Below are 7,447 nucleotides of genomic sequence, written 5' to 3' on the forward strand. Positions count from 1 at the left end.
CTCCCTCACAGATATTTTCTCCTTGCATTTTTGGGATGTGCATTTCTCTATAAATTGTTGCACATTTGAAAAAATTTTGAAAAGCCTATTTGAACTATGTTTAAAGTCTGAGTCAATAAACTCAGCATTAGGAAGCTTGAATATTTATCTTATGAGTCAAGTATACAAACTTAGAGCAGTCCACTCAACTTACATATTATATATTAAATATTGCAATATGATATATAATTCAAAAGAGAAAATGTCATCTTGATACCTATTTAATAATTTATAAACTGGTCCAAAAGAGAAAATATCATCTTGATACCTGTTACTTTAATAGTTTATAAATTGGTCCATTACTAGAATCTCCTAATCCACTTCTTTTTACAAAGTTAATAGAATATTCTTTAAATATGATTTTCATAATCTCCACTCCCAGAACAAAGGCTCCATACCATTTAGATATAAAATGGTATCCTTAATTTACTAATTCAGGCCCTGAGCTAAGAACTTAAACATATTTCTAGATTAGAAATTCCCCCTTACAGCCTCTCAATCTAACCCAATTAATTTGCTTGCTAATCCAGCAAGGACTGATTGATTCCTTCCTCTAGGTGTTTGTATGTCATTTCCAAATGAGATGCCCTTTTCAAGGTTCATTACCCTCCAAGAAGTCTTCCATGATGATCTTTTCTTCACTGATATAATTATTATGAATTTACTTGTTTTCAAATAAATGAGGCATTTATTAAGCAAAGATGAAACTCTAGAAGCTTATCCAAGTCAAATAATAGATGACTGAAGCACTGAAATGAATTCAAGAGACTAGGTTCAGGTCTATCTCACTCTCAAGTATGCCCTAATCCAAAAGTAGAGCCTAAAGGGCTGGATGATAACATAATAATTTCTTCAAAAACTCAGGAAAGAAATCAAAAGAAGGGTATGGCTTTCTTTTACCTGGGAGCAAAGATTAGTTTATTTCTTTTCAGGAAGCAGAAAGTTGCCAAAAGATATTAGACAAGTTTACAGCTTTCTCCAAGTCAAATTTTGACAGTATGATTTTTACAGTCTGGTTTCTAATATTCTAAATTCACAGATCAGACAAATCCATATTCAATTAAGTAGGAAATGTTCTAAAGCCAAACAACATTGTTATCATAAGTCATATTATTTTGCACTTAATAAGCTTATTTGTTAGTGCTTATATTAGATATACATAAAAGGAACTTACCTGCTCAAATGATTTTAAAGTTTAAGGTCAGAGACTGAAGTCTTATTTTTTTTAAATCTAACTCTATGACAATATCTAATACACATCTGTAATTCATTAATAAATAATTGAGTGAGGGACAATGTACTGCCTCAAGAATCAGGCCTCTGATACCTATCAGGAGGCCCCTGCACAAGTTGCTTAGGCTATAAACTCAAGTCTAAATATTTATTAAGTATCTACTATGTGCCAGATACTCTGTTAAGCAGTGAGGACACAAAGGCAAGATATTACTTGCTCTCAAGAACTAGACACCAAACAAACCATATCCCAAAAAAACTATGTACAAAATAAATTGGAAATAATCAACAGAGAGATTATAGACTCAAAGGGCATTGGTAAAGGTTTTCTGTATTAGATGGGATTTTAAATGAAACTAAAAGTAAGTCAAAGGTAGTCAGGAGACAAGAGATGGGGGGGGGGGGGGGGAGAAAGAGAGCATTATAGGCATGAGATAAGGGTCAGTGAAAATACCCAGTGTAGGGAGATGGGAGTGTTTTGTTCCAGAAATAGCAAGGAGGCTAGTGTTACTGGTGTTTGGTAAAAGAAGTTTCCTCAACAGGAATTCCCAATACTAATGAACTTGAATGTAAAAGGTTAAAAAAAACCCCAATAAATTCCTGTCTTATAGTTTTAAAAAAAAGACATTTCTACAACTTGAGTCACAGAATTATATCCTGTTTTCAGTTTCCTGACTGCATTCCCTAAACCAACTGCATATCTTTGATATATGAATTGTTACTTTTACAGGTTTAAATCATCTCAGTAGTGCATCTTCCATCTATCCATCTTTCTTCTGAATCAAACTGAGCTCCAAAGCAAACAACAGTTAGCGAACCCACTACTTTCAGATGTAAAACTAAGATGATAAATATTTAGAGGAAATGGGAAAGAGTCCATTGAAATTCTCATTCCTCTCCTTTTAAAGAGAAGGCTGAAATTCAAAAGGCAAGAGAGTGCACCAAGGTCATTTAGCTAGCAAACCACAGTGTGGTAACTTGAACCTCAAAAATGAGTATTAAATGGAAGCTTCTATGTAATAAATGTAACCTCATATCCTTAATTTCTAGACAACTTTACAAATAAAGGCTTAATTTTACAAATTGGCATAACTCAACAAGTAAAAGAATAAATATAAATAAGGTGGTTAGATAGTTATGTTGGACATATAAGTTTAAAAAAGAAAGAAAAGCAAACTGGGAGCTCTTTCCAAATAAGACTACTTACTTACTCAACCTTATAGTCCCCTAACCATACAGTCCCAGAAAAGTCATTAATCACTTTCAAATTCAAATTTGAATTTTCCCCCATTTTCTAAGTTCTCCCTTTTTAAAATGCTCATATACCAGTTTAAAAAAGAAACAACACACCACTATAAACAGCTAGGGAAATTATAAACCAAGATAATGATACCTTTACACTGGCTCCACATAGTCCAACAAATACTTCACCCTAACCAGTGATGTTAAATAAAAGATTAGCAGATCAAGCAAAAACTCTTTAACAAAGAAATTCTGAAAGCCTGTTTCACCTTTAGATAGTCTTAATAATTTCAAAAGCAACCCTACAATATCACCCTATGGCTGACAGTATAGTAGTTTAAAGTTTTAGCTCTAAAGAGCATTTATGACTTATTGCTCCATTTAAAACAAAAAACAGAAAAACAACTTTTTCCCTATAACCATGTAATCTGAAAGAAAAATATTTCCTCTTACAGAACAGCTACAGAAAAAGTGTACTCAGTAGCTGTAATCAATCTACAAGGACATAAAGCTAATTTAAGTCCCTAAGAATTTATAAGAAGTCTAGCTTTCAATTTGAGCTGTCAGTTTTTATATCTCACATTTCATCATATCCATCACTATCTCTGTAACCCACATTTGTTTCCATTACTATCTCTGTACCAAATTTTTTTCTTTCTTCATTATGTTCAGTTTTTTCAAACACAAAAGAAATTATCTTTATTTCCATTTCCAGACTTAAGTACTATATATTCTCCATTAGCTATAACTTATCTGATCCCAAGTTAGGAAACCAGACAAAAGTCTTGCCATATTTCTCCACTAGGTGGAGCTTCTATGTGAATTTAAAAGAACCTCAGAATTTGGGGTGTAGCAAATCTTTTCTTTCAGGTACTGAGGACAAAATTTCCATGAGAACATATTTTCAATATTGTGATAAAAATTTAAAAAAAAGTTTTACAAGTTGCAGATTCAGGAGTATACTAAATATTCTTAAGATCTATTTAAATTTATCTTTCTTAAATTTTTAATCTCCCACACTTATATTTGCTGGAATTCCATGATACATTTTTTAAAAGGCAATTGCCAAAGTGCTTGCTCGTGCTCTCTCTCTCTATATATATATATGTGTGTGTATATATATATATATATATATATATATATATATATATATACACACACACACACACACATACACATACATATATGCATATATAGTCAAATTTTTCTATTTCTCCTTTCAAACTGTAAAGATTTCTGGTTCAGGTTTGGTGAAGAACTTAACCAAAGACTAATTTAGATAGGCATAGAGTATTCACAGAAGAGTTGGCTTTTTTGCAGGTACATCAATTCTTTAAATCAGATGTTCTTAAGTGGTTGGGAAGGTGTCATACCATTTTGTTTTGGGTTTTTTAATTTGATGGCAACTGTTATTTCAATGTAATTAATGCATTGTAAAACATTCTGGTAAGAGGACCTTAATAGTTTCAACAGTTGAACAGAAAGGTCCATGCCACAAGAGTTTGGGAATACCTATATTAAACTAATCCAGTAAAAAACAATGTAAAAAGTAACAGACTGCCTTCTGCGGGGGTGTGGGGGGAGGGAAGCAAGATTAGGGGAATATTGTAAAATTCAAAATACATAAAAATCTTTCTTTTATAATAAAAAAACTATCCACTAAATCAATAGAAAGATTGCAATCAGTCCAAGTATATCCAAACCTATGAAACAGATTCATTTGAGACATTTAAAAAGAATTGAGATCTATTTAATGTTTCATAAAGTATATTTAATGAAATGTTCTAAGGAGTTTTAGAAATTTAAAACCTAGTTTAGAGCTAAAACTTCAATTCTTTCATATTACAGATAAACAAATACAATATTTCTCAAAGTCACAAAGTTGGCTGGTAGTTAAAGAGGACTAGATACATTCCCGGCTTTCAGACTAATGCATTCTAGACTACTACATAGGCAATTCTCCCTAGAACCAACTCTTCCTAAATCATTAATTTATAAGGTAGATAGGAGAATTAGTATCAGAAAACTGATTTTGAAATCAAGAAGAATTTAATTTCAATTCTAACTGGAATATTGATAGCTATTTTAATTTCATGTCCCAAGCAACAATTTGAGACCCCAAATTGTATAAGTTGCTGATAAGCATTGGAAGTTCCTCCTTGACGGAATTCCCTAAACTCTTCAGACTTCTTTGCTATGAGTTACTTTTAATCAGCTCAGGAGTACTAATTAGATTGGCATCCATCTTTCTCCTTGGATACTCTGACCTTCAGGGAAAAAAAAAGATGTAAAACTATGAAGATCAACATTTGAAGAAGTGAGGGATGGGTCAACTCAAAATCTCAAACACAGTGGCACCTGTTCAATCACATCCCCCCTCACACCACCTTATTGACTCTTAGCAGTCAACCTCTAATTTCAAATTCTACAATAAAACAGCAAACAGAACACAGCGTTAAGACTCAAAAAAAGAGTAATGAGATCATCCATTTGCATTTTCCAAAACAAAACAAATATGGCACATCTAGAGAAGTTAACACTATTATATATTCCAGAAAGAAATTCAGCATAGAAGGGAAAGGATTGATGATGTGCCTGATCCCGTGCTAAGTGGTTGACAAATTTCTCATTTGATTGTCTCAACAACCTGGGGAGGCAGGTGACATTGTCCCCATTTTACAGATGAGACATGTAGAAGCAACTACATGCATGTAGAAGCTAACTGCCCAGGACTCCACAACTGGGCAAGGGGTCTGAAGCCAAATCTGAATTAATGATTTCCAGGAATTTGGTTTGGCTGCTTCTGACCAATGCCAATTTCTTTGGAGCACCAGATTTGACAACCGGATCACATCAGGCGTAAGCAGCCATAAACTGCTCACATCAGGGAAAAGCAGAGGGAACAAATTTGACAGTGGTTTATGGTTTTCCCTCTCCTTTTAAACTTTCTTGGAAATTAACATCACTTCACCAAAATTTACTCTTTATTTATTAACTAGGAAATGAACTACAAGTGACTTTTTACTAATAAGGAGTTTTGAAATGAGCTGGATCTTAAGGGAAGAAGAAATGTGCCTTCATCACTTTGGAGGGGTGTGAACCTGAGTTTCCTCATCTGAAAAAAATGGAGAGTGTAGATATTACCTATGTCCCAAGGTGGTGGCGAGGATTAAAGGAGCTACTATTAGTTTAAGTTCTGGCAGACTAAAAAGTAACCGATTCAACAGACCAGCTGCTACTGTTATTATTACTGCTATTGTGATTATTTCCTCCCACTCCTGTCTTTAAACGAAGTTTATGCTAAAAAAAAATCTGAATTTCCTCCAGTTGTTACCTTTATTCTAATAAAAAGTTCACCACAAGGTTTAAAGAAGGGCGGAACTAGGTACAAGGCAGCCGTGCCCTCCGCCCGCCCGGGTCCGCAGCATCCTCCGAGGGGGCTTGGACGCGGAGCTCGGCCGCCCCTTGGGTCCGTCCGTCCACCCCGCGGCCCGTCCGGCCTCGCGGCCCGCCCCACCCCCACCCGCGGCCCCGCGTACGGCAGAGATGGCGCGATGGGCGCCGGTCCGGCGGGGCCAGCCGCAGGCCGGGGGCGGCCAGGCCGGGACGCGCCCCCTCACAGGCGGAACGGAGAGGCGCCGCGGGGCGACCCCCGCCCGGCCGCGAGGCCCGCCGCGCCGGCTGGCCGGGCGGGGCCCCCGCCGCGCCGTTGCCAAGGCGCCGGGCCGAGTCGGCCGCCGCGGCTCCGCCGGGCCCGGCCCCCTCCTCCCCGCGCCCCCGGGGCCGGCGGCGACACCCCCCTTACCCGAAGGGGTGGGCGGCTGGCGGCGAAGAGGAGGCGAGGCTGGGCGGCGAGGCCCGCGGTCTCCCCGGGCTCCGGCGATGCTGGTGGTGCTGGCGGCGGCGGCGGCGCTGGTGGTGGCGGCGGCGGCGGCGGCTCGCGCTTTCCTTTCTCTCCGTTTCTCCAACAACAAACAGGAAGTGCGTCAGACGTCGGAGCCACGCAGCGGCGCGCCGCTTCCGGCCACCATTAAACGCGCCGCAGCGACCGCGCCTGCGCCCCTGCGCCGCCTTCCCGAAGGTTCTGGGCGCCGCCGCACTGCCGCGCCGTCCGCCGGTGGCCGTTGGCGCCATCTGCCGGCCGCCCGGCCCAGGGAGGCGGGGAGACGCCGCGGCGCCCGCGGCCCCCCAGTCCGAGTCGGGCTCGGTGGGGGCAGCAGAGCCGGCCCCCCCATCTGCGTGCGCACGCGGCGGCGGCGGGGTCTCCCCCCTCCCCGCGACCCCCTCCTCCCTGGAGCCCTCCGCGCTTCCCTAGCCTCAGGGGTCCTTAATGTGGACATGGCGGCGGATGCAGCTGGAGCTTGGGGTGCGCAGGCTTTAAATGGGACTTTCCTGTCCATCTCACTGTGTGTGCAATTACTCGTTATTCCACAAATTGCCTAAATTCTGTTTGCCTCGGTTTCCTCATCTGTAAAATGGAGATCATGACGGCACCTACTTCCTAGTGCTCGTTAGGATTAAACGAGTTAATAATTGTAAAGCCCTGTATTACTTCAGATCTATCAACCTCACTCGTGAGCTCATCATCGATTATCTCTAGGCCCTTTCCAACAGAGACTAAACCCTTAGGCGCTCCAAACTCAACAACTTATCTTTAATAGTATAATATTTTTATTTTTCAAACTTATTTTTCCCCTTTTATTTGCCCTTCCCAAGGATCTCCCACTGAGTAATTTTTTTTAAAGCTGGAAAACGAATCCCCCAATACATGGTTTTGTAGTCCGACAAAATGAATCCCCCCTTGAGCCAAATCCTGTTTCTGCAAATTAAATTCTTCACCTTTGTCAGGAATTGAGTGACCTGTTTTTACTTAATTTGGGATTTTGGGGTTTACCAGTGCATCTTTCTCTTTAAAATTCTGCCTCAAGGCGCT

General features: G+C 39.9%; 1 protein-coding gene across 8 annotated transcripts in view; it reads right to left on the reverse strand.

The window, feature by feature from the left end:
• The window catches only part of DNAJB6 (DnaJ heat shock protein family (Hsp40) member B6), a 112,830-nt gene extending 106,331 nt beyond the window's left edge, over positions 1-6,499 (reverse strand). For 3 of the 8 annotated variants that reach the window (XM_074193258.1, XM_074193263.1, XM_074193260.1), the window contains exon 1: positions 6,320-6,499. The gene's annotated coding sequence lies outside the window, so the exon portion shown is untranslated. Of the gene's footprint in view, positions 1-5,848; positions 5,961-6,319 lie in introns of those variants that run through there. The other 5 variants (XM_074193259.1, XM_074193255.1, XM_074193262.1 and 2 more) reach the window with 3 other exon arrangements.
• Between the last annotated feature and the right edge of the window lie 948 nt (positions 6,500-7,447).

This window comes from Macrotis lagotis, chromosome 7 (genome assembly GCF_037893015.1).
Source record: "Macrotis lagotis isolate mMagLag1 chromosome 7, bilby.v1.9.chrom.fasta, whole genome shotgun sequence".
NCBI lineage: Eukaryota > Metazoa > Chordata > Mammalia > Peramelemorphia > Peramelidae > Macrotis > Macrotis lagotis.